The 14,248-nt window shown below is 46.5% G+C and overlaps 1 protein-coding gene and 1 pseudogene across 1 annotated transcript in view; one reads left to right on the plus strand and one right to left on the minus strand.

The window, feature by feature from the left end:
- The window catches only part of LOC139160334 (zinc finger protein 208-like), a 147,101-nt pseudogene that overhangs the window by 52,505 nt on the left and 80,348 nt on the right, over window positions 1-14,248 (minus strand).
- Window positions 1-14,248, plus strand: part of LOC139160342 (zinc finger protein 737-like) — a 97,057-nt gene that overhangs the window by 13,247 nt on the left and 69,562 nt on the right. The gene's annotated exons all lie outside the window — the stretch shown is intronic.

A 14,248-nucleotide genomic window follows, 5' to 3' on the forward strand; every position in this document is an offset into this window, starting at 1 on the left:
CATACCATTCATAAATTATACATGCCCGGGGGAGATGACTTAGTTCCCCCATGCCTGACGACACGGGTGGGTCTTAAGGAGCTTACGGAAGGCAAGGAGGGTAGGGGCAGTTCTAATCTCTGGGGGGAGTTGGTTCCAGAGGGCCGGGGCCGCCACAGAGAAGACTCTTCCCCTGGGGCCCGCCAACCGACATTGTTTAGTTGACGGGACCCGGAGAAGGCCCACTCTGTGGGACCTAATCGGTCGCTGGGATTCGTCTGGCAGCAGGCAGTCTCGGAGATATTCTGGTCCAGTGCCATGAAGTGCTTTACAGGTCATAACCAACACTTTGAATTGTGACCGGAAGTTGATCGGCAACCAATGCAGACTGCGGAGTGTTGGTGAAACATGGGCATACCTAGGTAGACCTATGACTGCTCTCGCAGCTGCATTCTGCACGATCTGAAGTTTCCGAACACTTTTCAAAAGTAGCCCCATGTAGAGAGCATTACAATAGTCGAACCTCGAGGTGATGAGGGCATGAGTGACTGTGAGCAGTGAGTCCCGGTCCAAATAGGGTCGCAACTGGTGCACCAGGCGAACCTGGGCAAACGCCCCCCTCGCCACAGCTGAAAGATGGTTCTCTAATGTGAGCTGTGGATCGAGGAGGACACCCAAGTTGCGGACCCTCTCCGAGGGGGGTCAGTAATTCCCCCCCCCAGGGTAATGGAAGGACAGATGGAATTGTCCTTGGGAGGCAAAACCCATAGCCACTCCGTCTTATCCGGGTTGAGGTTGAGTCTGTTGACACCCATCCAGGCCCCAACAGCCTCCAGACACCGGCACATCACTTTCACTGCTTCGTTGACTGGACATGGGGTGGAGATGTAAAGCTGGGTATCATCAGCGTACTGATGATACCTCATCCCATGCCCTTGGATGATCTCACCCAGCGGTTTCATGTAGATATTAAATAGCAGGGGGGAGAGGACTGACCCCTGAGGCACCCCACAAGGGAGAGACCTCGGAGTCGACCTCTGACCCCCCACTAACACCGACTGCGACCGACCGGAGAGGTAGGAGGAGAACCACTGGAGAACAGTGCCTCCCACCCCCAACCCCTCCAGCCGGTGCAGAAGGATACCATGATCGATGGTATCGAAAGCCGCTGAGAGGTCAAGAAGCACCAGGACAGGGGATAAACCCCTGTCCCGGGCCCGCCAGAGATCATCCATCAACGCGACCAAAGCAGTTTCCGTGCTGTAACCGGGCCTGAAACCCGACTGCTGGGGACCTAGATAATCGGCTTCTTCCAAGGATCGCTGGAGCTGGAGTGCCACCACCTTCTCGACAACCTTCCCCATAAAGGGAAGGTTGGAGACTGGGTGGTAGTTATTAAGTACGGCTGGGTCCAGGGAAGGCTTCTTGAGGAGGGGGTGCACGAGCGCCTCTTTATAGGATGATGGGAAGGATCCCCTCCCCAAGGAAGCGTTGATAATCTCCTGGACCGAGCTCCGTGTCACCTCCCTGCTGGCCGAAACCAGCCAGGAGGGACACGGATCCAGTAAACAGGTGGCGGAACTCACAGCTCCAATGGCCTTGTCCACTTCATCAGGTGTCACCAGATCAAACTCTTCCCAGACAGATGGACAAGTACGGGCCCCAGTCACCTCAACTGACTCATTGTCAGCCAACTCTGTTTTCCAATTGGAGTCGAGGTCCGCCCAGATCTGAGCGATTTTATCAGCGAAAAACGTGTTAAAATCCTCGGTACTACTCTGTAAGGGCTCCCCAACTCCCCTCTGATTAAGAAGGGAGCGGGTCACCCTAAATAGAGCGGCCGGGCGGGATTCCGCTGATGCAATCAAGGCGGCATGATACGCGCATCTTGCCGCCTTGAGCGCCACTTTGTAAGTCTTAATAAAAGTTCTTACAAGTGTTCGATCAGATTCAGATTTACTCTTCCTCCATCGCTTCTCTAGGCGTCTCTTCTGGCGTTTCAACTCCCGGAGCTCCTCGTTGAACCATGGAGCTCTACGGGGTCTAGCGCCGCGGAGAGGCCGCAAAGGCGCAATCCGATCAAGAGCCTCCGCTGCAGCCTTGTTCCAGGCCTCTGCAAGAGACTCCGCCGAACTGTGGAAGAGTGCATCTGGAATAACCCCAAGCGCCGTCTGAAAGCCCTCTGGGTCCATTAGGCATCTGGGGCGGAACATCTTAATTGGTTCCGCCTCCCTGCGGGGATGGATTGGAGCCAGGAAGTCAAGCCGTAGTAGAAAATGGTCTGACCATGACAAAGGCAATGCTTCTAAGCCCCTTAGTCTCAGACCATTGCTCAATTGCTCAGAGAGGAATACCATGTCGGGTCGTGCCCTCCCTCGTGAGTCGGACCCTGTATTACTTGAGTCAGGTCCAAGGCTGTCATGGTGGCCATGAACTCCTGTGCCAGTCCAGAGGCTTCGCTGAGTGACGGCAGGTTGAAGTCCCCCAAGACAATAAGTCTGGGGAACTCCACCGCCAACCTGGCTATCTCCTCAAACAGCACAGGCAGGGCTTTTGACACGCAGCTGGGAGGCAGGTACGTGAGAAACAAGCCCACCTGAACCCCTAAGTCCAACTTCATCAAGAGACACTCGCAACCCGCAATCTCTGGAGCAATGAGTCCACGTAGGCAAATGTTCTCCCTGGCTATAATAGCCACTCCTCCCCCCCTTCCCTGGGGTCAAGGTTGATGCCATATCTGAAACCCAGCTGGGCAAATTTCAGAGAGAGGAACTCCTCCCTCTGGGCCCAGCCAGGTTTCAGTAATACATGCCAGGTCGGCCTCCTCATCCAGGATTAGATCCCGGATGAGGAGAGCTTTATTTACCACCGACCTGGCATTAAGCAGCAGCAACCTGAGCCCAGGGCCAGAATTACACTCATCACCAGTACCCGAGGTTGAGCTCACAGAGCCAGAACAAGGGATCGTTATTAAGCAACGATCCCTCGTTCCCCTGGAACGGCTAACTCTGTGGCCCCCACCATATCTGCCTCTCCCCAGCAACACCGGGATATTCTGACCCTCTGTCACTCCAGAGATTAGCGCCCCCGCTCCTCCCGCCTCTCCGGCGTCAGGTTGGCCAAGTCCATCATTCATACTATTTCCAATTTTCCCATTCATACCGTACTCCCACCCACCCCAACCATCACACTCATACTAATCATTCACTCCATGCACAAAATTATGTCTACTCCAATCATCCATTAATTAGAAGATCCCCCAATATTAAAAAAGAATTAAATTAATAATAGTTAAAAATACTAATAAAATGTCACAATAAATACATATAAAAATAGAAGTAGAAAAATTCACAAAATTAATAATTAATGGTATAAAATCAGATCTTAATATTAGTTATTAGTTAATCATCGGTTAATCAATCAATCAATCCAGGTGTAGTGTCTTTTGTAGATCTTCAATAAATCTTAGGTCTTAAAAGGTCTTAAAAAACTGCTGTTTTCTGCAGTCGGTCCACTAGGGGGCATAGATCTTCTGTAAAGTGCATAGAAGTCAGGAGGATGGGGGGGGGAGACGACAAACGATGATAGGCATTTGCAAAGTTAGTATTAGCAATGTCCCTAGGCCAATTGGCCATATTGTTCCCGAGCAACCAATTCCATCTTTCTCACCCCCTCTAATAATTTTGTCGTTGTCCAGCAAGTCCATCAGTCTCCGCAGTCTTTCCATCCCACTTAACCTCCCCTTGGCACCAGCAACTCTCACCCACTGGTGCCATGTGGGGAGGGGGGGGACCGGGGAGGGGGGTGGTTTGTTGTCCCTGGATGTTCCCCACTTGCAGTTATCCTCCGCCACTGGCAACAGGTCGCTCCCATCTCAGTATTGATCTCCACTTCTCTCCGTTGCCTCCGTTACCCCCTGGCCTCCACCACTTCGGCGCCGGTCACTCTCACTCACCAGGGTCGGGGGGGGGCTCAGTTCACCAGTGGCCCCACGCTCCATGTTCTTTCGACTCCTTTCCTCCTTTCCTCCTTTCTTCTCTCCGGTGTTTTTGTTTTTTGCACAAGGCACCGCCGCCATCTTCCGCATCCCAGTTAGCCACCTCTCAACGCCGCGGTCTTTCTCGGTGCCTACAACACCCCCCGGCCTCCACAGTCTCAGCACCGACCACTCCCATCTGTCGGGCCGGGTCGGGAGGCTCGGCCTGACCGTAACTACACCTTCTCGGCCGCTCTCTTCCCTCCGATGTTCAAACTCAGCGCCAGGCACCGCCGTGATCTTCCGCGTCCCAGCTGGTTCTGCGTCCCAGCTGGTCACACCGCAGTCACCCGCACGCCTCCAGCCTCAATCTCGGAGCACTGTAGTTGGGGACACAGCAGCAGCAGCAGCAGCAGACAACCTTCCATCCTGGACTAACACATTTCCGATGATATCATACCGTTGTTCAGAGGAGCGGCGGACCCACCATCTCCCCACCGCTTGAACCGGAACCGGAAATCCCCATACAGAGATACATTTGGATAAAAATCTATGTTAATTCTAGATTTAGTTGATTAAATCCATGGACTTTCTTTTCAGGAGTTTCCTGCCACTCAGTTGTTTCTTTCCACTTCATTACACAATGTTTAAAATGTCCTTTTCTGACATTTTTTTAAATAAGCAGCATCAGAGTCATCACCCCACAGTCCATGCGCTTACATGACTTCCTGCTTTCATGGATGTTGCTATGGGAAGTAAGACTATTGGTCTGTCTGAAATCTGTGTAGATCTTTTTACTACCAGCCAGTTGACTCCTGTAAGTAAAAGTCTTTCCATACTCTTTGCCGTTCTATGGCTACTCCCTGTTCTGCTTGACAGCGGTTAAGCATCAAGGAAGACAAAAACACACACACAGACTGGAGGTTTCTGAAAGACAAAATATATTGATTAACAAATTGACTGAGAGCCGCAATGAAGGCAGAAGAATGTCTTTTTATGACAAAAGGGTCAGGGTTATCTACCAAGCAGATAACAAATGTCCCAAACCCTGGGGGGGATTATTGACTCCCTTGGAGAGGGTCTGCAAGTTGGGCGTCCTGCTCGATCCACAGCTAACATTAAAGCACTATGTTTCGGTTGTGGTGAGGAGGGCATTTGCCCAGGTTCACCTGGTGCACCAGTTGCGGCCCTATTGGGACATGGAGTCACTGCTCACAGTCACTCATGCCCTCATCACCTCGAGGTTCGACTACTGGGTAGTAGCCTAATCCTGATTATATGAACCTTAACCAGGTATGGACAAGGAAGTGGAACAACAGGTGGCGGGGTGTGCCGCATGCCAGGAGAGTCGTCCATTACCCCCCCCCGAGCCGAGCCGCTAGCGTGGGAACCCCCTGCTGGGCCATGGACTTGCATACATATAGATTTAGCCGGTCCGTTCATGGGACAGACATTCCTAATTATCGTGGATGCCCATTCCAAATGGGTGGAGGTCGTGCACCTGAAGTCAACTCAGTCCCAGGCTATTATAGATGCTTTAATGACGCTTTTTGCCACACATGGGTTCCCCGACCCATGTTTACTGCACTACTGTTTGAATCATTCTTGGCGTCAGCTGGCATTAGACATGCATTAACATCGCCGTGGCATCCGGCTAGCAATGGTCAGGCAGAACGGGCAGTTCGGTCAGTAAAGGATGCCCTAAAAAAGATGCCACAAGGTTCCTGGCAGGCAAGGCTGGCTGATTTACTATTGGCACAACATACAACCCCCTGTGTGGCTACGGGTAAGACCCCAGCGGAGTTACTAATGGGTTGCAAGCTCCGGATTATATTAGACAGGTTACACCCGTGGTATTCCCAGACTGTTCCGTGGCCAGAACCCCCAGCAAGAGCGGTGAAGGTAGGAGATGCCGTGTTTGTGCGCTCGTACTCCGGGGGGCGGATTTGGGAAAGAGGAAGGGTAAGCTGAGAGCTGGGGCCTCGCTCTTTCGAAATAGATTTAACCGATGGCAGGATTTGGAAAAGACACCTGGACCAGATCCGTCTGGACAGAGGGGGTGACCGGTACGGAAATAATGACCCCGATCAGGAGCATTGTCTTCCAGTAAGGAATTCCGAGGAGCCAGCCCAAGCGGAATTTCCACGAGCAGAGAACGTTCCGGCTCCTGAAATGGAATTAAGGGAACCTCACCCCGAGCCTAGGGCAGATCCTCCAAACGAGCCTCGGCGCTCGGAGAGAATTCGTCACAAACCAGCATATTTGGAGGATTATATATGTATTATTCAAGGGGATAGGAGTGCTGTGTTTGCTTAGTAACAGCCGGCCGGTTAGAGCCGTGCGATTGGCGTCCCTATCCAAGGTGCTGATAGGTCGTGTATCCCCAGTTACATTGTAAGCGGGAAAGTTACTGTGTATGGATTGGTTCCTGCCTCATCCTGTTCCTGGTATATAAGACTGTGTATGTTGTTATTGCTTTAAGCCTGTACCTGCCAGCCTGGCACGAGTTCTGTATTAAACATGATGATTAATTAAGGCTTCTCTGTTATAGAGGTTTAATGGTGGATAGGAGCACATGGCATGAGCTTCTGTCCAGAGAAGGTGGATCACATGTTTCCAGATGTTAGGTGGTGGTGGGGGGGGAGAAATTCTGGAAAGTTCTTTGTTTTATCTGCTATGAGGCCCCGCCCTGAGGCCCTCCTGCTTCTGTGCCAGAAATGCACTGATTGGCTGTCGGATTCCCATGATGCCATGCAAGGGCAACAATGTAGGCTGTGTTTTTGAGTTTGGGTTTGGCTGACCCTTTGCTGGGTGATGGTAGAATGAAAGCTCTTTGGGCAATTCCTAATATGGCCCTGTCAGGAGTTGGTTTGTTATGTAGAATAGATTAGTCCATCTTTTAACAAAGGTGAGCTGGGCCATTCCTTGATGGGCACATTGACAAAAGTGGGGGCTACTAAGAGTGGGCCTTTTTGTGTGTGCCTAAAATCATGTTTCCGGTGATATTCAATATAATCTGCCTTTTTAAATATTTCCTAGGATATTTCATTTTTTCTAGGAGACGGGTACTTATTTATTTTGTCCAATACACAATGAGGGTTTTAGTAGGTATATATATATAACACATAGTAAAATACATGATGAAGGTTATAGAGGAGATACTCATAGTAAAATATATCTATGAAAGAATAGAAAAGAAGATATAGTAATAGAACATATCAATGAAAGAATAGCAGAAGAGATATAGGAATAGAAGAAAGGTATAGGAGATATAGGAGAGCAATAGGACAGGGGACGGAAGGCACTCTAGTGCACTTAATAATAAATAAATAAATAAATACATACATACATACATACATACATACATACATACATACATCAATATCTCTTACTTCTTCAGTGTGAGAACCTCCTGCCTCCCTCTGAATGGGAAAACATCCACCAGTCACCCAGGACCACTGCTGGATCTCTTCCCTTCCCTTCAAGACTTTCCTCCAGTTGTACCTCCTGCAAAATTCAAAGGGTTAATGAGATAGAGTGCAGAGTCCTAGATAGGCAAGATTAAGAATGTCACTCCCTTCTCGCCCTCCTCTGGAATCCACCTTTCGCCCTCCAGTAGTTTAATGGTGAAAAACATGGATTTTATTTTATTTATTGGATAAGAAAAATGAGAATACACATGATTTGAATGCATGTAATGAATATAAATAAAAGGGAACATCAGGACAGGGACGCTAGGCACTCTGGTGCCCTTATGCACGCCCCTTACAGACCTCTTGGCAATGGGGTGATCCCATCATTATGGTGACTTTTGTAAGGTCGAATACTGAGACAAAATTCAATCATGCTGTAGTCACTGTTGGAAAAGGCTTCTATTGTTTGTAGTCAGTAATTTTAAACTATTACAGAAGATGAGATCGAGGCAGTTGTTGAGTCTATTGTTAGATACAAATTGATCTAGCCCCAAATTAGTAAGGGTATTGTATAGGGTTGTATGGATAGGTACATTTGTTTAGGGTACAACTAGGGGCATGCATAAGTGCCCTAGAGTGCCTTCCGTCCCCTGTCCTATTGCTCTCCTATATCTCCTATACCTTTCTTCTATTCCTATATCTCTCCTTCTAGTCTTTCATTGATATATTTTATTCCTATATCTTCTCTTCTATTCTTCCTTAGATATATTTTACTATGAGTATATCCTCTATAACCTTCATTATGTATTTTACTATGTGGATACCCACTAAAACCCCCATTGTGTAATGGACAAAATCAATCAATCAATCAATAAATAAATATATAAATTAATTAATAAGAGGTAGATTGAGGTCACCAAGAAAGATAAGAGGGTATGTGCAAGGAGGCTACCCACATTAGTAGTGAAGTTAGTTAGTGAAGTAGTGATGTTGCCTTCTCTTTGCAGAGGGACCTCCAAATGGATTGTACGTAGATTGCAGGTACTAATGCAAAGAAGGAAGAAAGGTACATTTTTGATGGGGACAGGTGTTTGTCATGTCCACCCTGATCAGGAAGCCTTCTCAATCCAAGTGTTTTTAACTATGTTAGACCTATCCACAATCCTCCATATTTAAGAGGGTCTGGAGAAAGTTGTATCCCTGCATAGAGGGGGGCCAAGGAGCAGACAAGGAATGGAATTCTGTCTTTTCACTCAAGACGCTCAAACTAATCTTGACACTGCATCCCAAAAAAGAGGACAATGGTGTTGTCTCCAATTGGGGTTTGAGCCTGGTGCCGAGGCCAATGGAGAACACCAGACACGAGTTGCAAGTTTTTTTTCATTTTATTGAAGTGCTGCAAGGAAAGGGATACTGGCCAAAATTCGAAAGAACCATCCCAATAGAATTAAGAATTCAGAAAGCTTTATATGGTTTCACCAAAGCAGAAGGGGGGATATAAGGCATAAGGCAGGATATAATCAAAATATCATCTAATAAACATTTTTGTAATGATCTAACAATTATTCTATAATTTCTGGTGCTATGTAGCAATGTCCCCTCTAATTTTTTTTCGGTGTGGGCCGAAAAGTATAATGTCTGAGCGGCACATTTTCATGCCTGGGCGTGGATCGGTTAGAAACAAAAGGGAGTCATGTGACCTCAGGACACACAGCAACGGTCATAAATATGAAACAGCAGTAAAGTTTTGATCAGTCACTTTTTTCACGACCGTTGCAACTTTGAAGTCAGTAAATGATCGAGAACAACCTGCCTTCCACCCTAGATATTTTATGTGGAGCTTCAAAATGGACTCCTGATCTGCTGATCTGCTTCTAAAAGAGTGCACTGGTAAGACAGATAATCCTTGACTTCTGTTCTGACCACAATGGAGGCCAATGTTTCTATCTCCTGAGTAAGACGGTTATTATTGCTCAAATGGGGCTACCTTTGAAAAGTGTTCAGAAACTTCAGATCGTGTACAATGCGGCCGCGAGAGCAATCACGGGCCTTCCCAGATACACCCATGTGTCATCAACACTCCATGGTCTGCACTGGCTGCCGATCAGTTTCCGGTCACAATTCAAAGTGTTGGTTATGACCTATAAAGCCCTACATGGCATCGGAGCAGAATACCTCCGGGACCGTCTTCTGCCGCACGAATCCCAGCAGCCGATTAGGTCCCACAGAGTTGGCCTTCTCTGGGTCCCGTCGACTAAGCAATGTCGTCTGGCAGGGCCCAGGGGAAGAGCCTTCTCTCTAGCAGCCCCGGCCCTCTGGAACCAGCTTCCCCCAGAGATCAGAACTGCCCCCACCCTCCTCGCTTTTGGTAAGTTGTTGAAAACTCACCTATGCCACCAGGCATGGGGAAATTGACACCTCCCCCAACTACTTGGCTTATGTATGGTTTGATTGGGTTGTGTGATTATTTTATTATCAAGGTTTCAAAATTGTTTTTTAAATATTGGATTTGTACATTATTGTTGTGAGCCGCCCCGAGTTTTCTGTTTTATTATCGATACTGTATGTAGTAGGTGATACTGATTTGGATTAATGCATAAATGGAATTGAATTTAGAATTGTTGGGGAGATTAATGATATTAATGATTTTTAATTGATTGAAAATAGAGAATATTCTCCGAAATAAGGGCGCTGCCGGGAGGGACCCCGCGAGAAACGCCTACCGCTGGGCAAGTGATATAGGGTGCGTGGAGGCAGCTGAGGAAAAGGAGGCGTGTGTCAGTGCTCTGTGTATCCAGATGCTCGAAAAAGCCCGCGGGGAGAAGGTCTGCAAGTTGGGCGTCCTGCTCGATCCATAGCTAACATTAAAGCACCATGTTTCGGTTGTGGTGAGGAGGGCATTTGCCCAGGTTCACCTGGTGCACCAGTTGCGGCCCTATTGGGACAGGGAGTCACTGCTCACAGTCACTCAGGCCCTCATCACGTCGAGTTTCCACTACTGGGTAGTAGCCTAATCCTGATTATATGAACCTTAACCTGGGTGGGGAACTGTAGGAAAAGTTAGTACAGTACTGGTTTAACTACAGTACGTAACCAACATGACTCTGACAATAAATTGGAGCTTTGAAGAAGGCCAAGGTCTAGACTCTGATTTATGTCTCAGATGTTATTTGGAAGGCTTACACTGCTTATTAGAAAATGTCAGAAGAAGGACATTTTAAACACTTTGTGTGTAATGAAGTGGGAAGAAACAACTGAGTGGCAGGAAACTCTTGAAAAGAAAATCCCAGGATTTAACAAATTAAATCTAGAATTAACATAGATTCATAACCAAATGTATCTCTGTACGGGGAATTACATCATTCCTGCTCCTGTCGCTCTCTCTCCACAGTCCATGCACTTACATGACTTCATCCTTTTATGGATGCTCCTATGTAAGACTACTAGTTTGTCTGAAATCCTTTCCGCAAGCCAAGGATTTGTATGGGTTTCTCTCTGTGTAGATCCTTTTATTACCAGCCAGTTGATTCCTGTAAGTAAAAGTCTTGCCATACTCTCTGCTGTCATATGGCTACTCACTGTTCTGCCTGACACTGGCTGAGCAGCAGATAAAGACAAAAACACACACAGAGACTGGAGGTTTCCAAAACACAAAATATATTGCTTTACAAATAGGCTGAAGAATGTCTTTTTATTATTAATTAATTAATTACGTATGCCGCCCCTCTCCGAAGACTCGGAGCAGCTTTATAACCAAAGGTTCAGGATTATCTGCCAAGCCAATAACGAATGTCCCAAACAGCACAAGGTTTGTGAAGAATGCCTCCAAACTGAGCTGCAGCAAAGGAATTCACTCTATTGTTCAATAGTTACAGTCTTTCAGAACAAAAGTGTCCAAAAACTGGGCTGTTTTCCATGGATGCAACATGTTGGTTTAGAGAGGGAAACCCAAATCCGTTTCATTGTCTTTTAAACCACAAATGAAAACTCCTGCAAAAGGTTCTCCCACAAAGACTCCCCTTTTACGCCTGCTCCAGGATTCCCCAATTACTGCCAGCTGTGATTAAGATCTTCTGCATCTGCGCAGCAGCTCATGTTGTCCCATAATCCTGCGCACTCAGACATTGAGAATGGGGCCATTAACCACCCCCTCCTCATCTGACCCAGATGAGGCTCTAACTGGGGGTTCCACAGACACTGCAGGGGCCTCCACCTCTACCTCTCCAGCACCTTCAGCTTCCATCTCTCCTTCCCCCTCACCATCTGAACCCTCCGAGAGCCACACAGGTCTCCGATGCTCCGACGGACACAGCTCATCGGGGTCAAAATCTGTTATCAGAGGAGCTAGACATGAGCCAACCACAACACTCCCCTGTGTGGATCCTTCTATGAGAAGTAAGATAACTGTTGGAACTAAAGCCCTTTCCATACTCCGTGTATACTGCTTCTCCCCTGTGTGGGACCTTTGATGGGAATTACGACTAGTCTGTTGGCTAAAGCCCTTTCCACACTCCGTGCATTTAAATGGCTTCCCCCCGTGTGGATCCTTTGATGTGAAATAAGATTAGTATGACGGCTGAAGCCCTTTCCACACTCCATGCATTTATACGGTTTCTCCCCTGTGTGGATCCTTCTATGAGAAGTAAGATAACTGTTGGAACTAAAACCCTTTCCATACTCCGTGTATATGGCTTCTCCCCTGTGTGGGACCTTTGATGGGAATTATGACTAGTCTGTTGGCTAAAGCCCTTTCAACACTACCTACATTTATATGGCTTCTCCCCTGTGTGGATCCTTTGATGGGATTTAAGATCACTGCTTCTTCTGAAGCCCTTTCCACACTCCATGCATTTGTATGGCTTCTCCCCTGTGTGGATCCTTTGATGGCGTGTAAGATTACTGCTTCTTCTGAAGACCTTTCCACACTCCATGCATTTATATGGCTTTTCCCCTGTGTGGATCCTTTGATGGGGTTTAAGATCATTGCTTTGTCTGAAGCCCTTTCCACACTCCGTGCATTTATATGGCTTTTCCCCTGTGTGGATCCTTTGATGGCGTGTAAGATCATTGTTTGTTCTGAAGCCCTTTCCACACTCCATGCATTTGTATGGCTTCTCCCCTGTATGGATCTTGTGATGGAGGGAAAGATTACCATTCTTATTAAAGTCCTTTCCACACTCCATGCATTTATATGGTTTCTCCCCTGTGTGGATCCTTTGATGTGAAATAAGATTATTATATCTGCTGAAGTCCTTCCCACACTCCATGCATTTATATGGTTTCTCCCCTGTGTGGATCCATTGATGGGATGTAAGTTTACTGCGTGTTCTGAAGTCCTTTCCACATTCCATGCATTTATATGCTTTCTCCCCTGTGTGGATCCATTGATGGGATGTAAGTTTACTGCTTGTTCTGAAGCCCTTTCCACACTCCATGCATTTGTATGGCTTCTCTCCTACGTGCATCCCTTTCTCAGATATCACTCTTTCTCTAGAATGAGTGAATGTCCCACTGTAATTTTTTCCACTGTCTTTGCATATATAGTCTTCTGGTTTGGGTTCAGTTGGATAATATTCATTTACATCTAATGTGTCTTTGAATAGTCCTGCGCCTTTCCTAATATATTTTTTCTCTATTTTTCCTGGTTGGTCAAGAAAGCTTTGCAACTGAGCATCAACTGAAGATGACATTTCCTTATTCCAATTATTTGTTGGGTTTTTCTTCTGCCTTTTTTGTTCCATTTGATTTTCAGGCTTCTCTGTTCCGTTCCCAAGTCTGTACTTTTGGAATGGTTCATTCGACTCTTTATACCCTTGCCCATTATAACCTTTAAAGGAAAAGAGGAATAAAAATGTTAGCAAGGTTAAGAAAAAAGGAGAAACATCCCATAAAGCATTTGTAGAAAACCTAAGATTTATTGGAGGGTGGGCCAATTCCGGAAGAGCCCTCTGAGAATTAACTTTGAAACAAAATGCTGTAATTCCAAGACTCAGGATAGAAATGAAATGGAAGCAAAGTCTATTAAGCCAAAATAATTAATTGAATTGCAATCCTTCATATTTGGAACACCTGGGCCAAATAATATGAAATCTCGGTAACAGAGTTTAGCATTACCTGAAACCAAGGAATTACTTTATCACTGACAGGTTTAAATCAAAATAGAAAAACTCAACAGTTGACAAATGGCACAGGATTCCTCTAAGCAGAAATCCATTGATCTCCTTCCATACTAGGAGCAACAAAACAGCATATCTTTTCCTTCTCCCTCTCAAGGGATGACCTTTATTTGGAGAAATTCAAATAAGAAACAGCCAATGGCATCTAACCACATCATGTCTTCCTGAACTCTGCCTGGAGAATAGAAAATCTTACCTAAGGAAGCCGTGTTTCTGTAATTCTCCAGCATGACTTCCCAATGCAGATCTTTTTGGTGAGGATCCAGCTGAGACCACTCGTCCTCAGAGAAATAAACAGCCACATCCTCAAAGGGCACAAGACCCCCCTGGAAAAAAGAGTACAGAATAGGTCTGGGAGGGATGGCAAGATCTACCCTTTTCTTTAGGAAAATTGTGCACTAAGGTCTATGCTTAGTAGGATTCCAGGATTGAGATGAGAAAATTGACAGAAGAAAAAGGATTTGACTGAAAAAATATTTTAGGCAGCTTTTATGAGATCTTTTGTTGCCATTCAGTAAAAGATGCATTTTCTTCTGGATGGATTTGGTAAAGTGCCATCAATACCCAGAGACACAAAACTCGTCATATAGCAAGGAAGCTTCAAATAGTCTCAGCCATTGGCTGAACGGGAAACAAAGAAACAGAACCAGGGAGAAAACAAATCTAATAAATTATTTCCCTTCTCTTACTTGAGTTGGCGGTTG

Source organism: Erythrolamprus reginae, chromosome 2, assembly GCF_031021105.1.
Source record: "Erythrolamprus reginae isolate rEryReg1 chromosome 2, rEryReg1.hap1, whole genome shotgun sequence".
Classification (NCBI taxonomy): domain Eukaryota; kingdom Metazoa; phylum Chordata; class Lepidosauria; order Squamata; family Dipsadidae; genus Erythrolamprus; species Erythrolamprus reginae.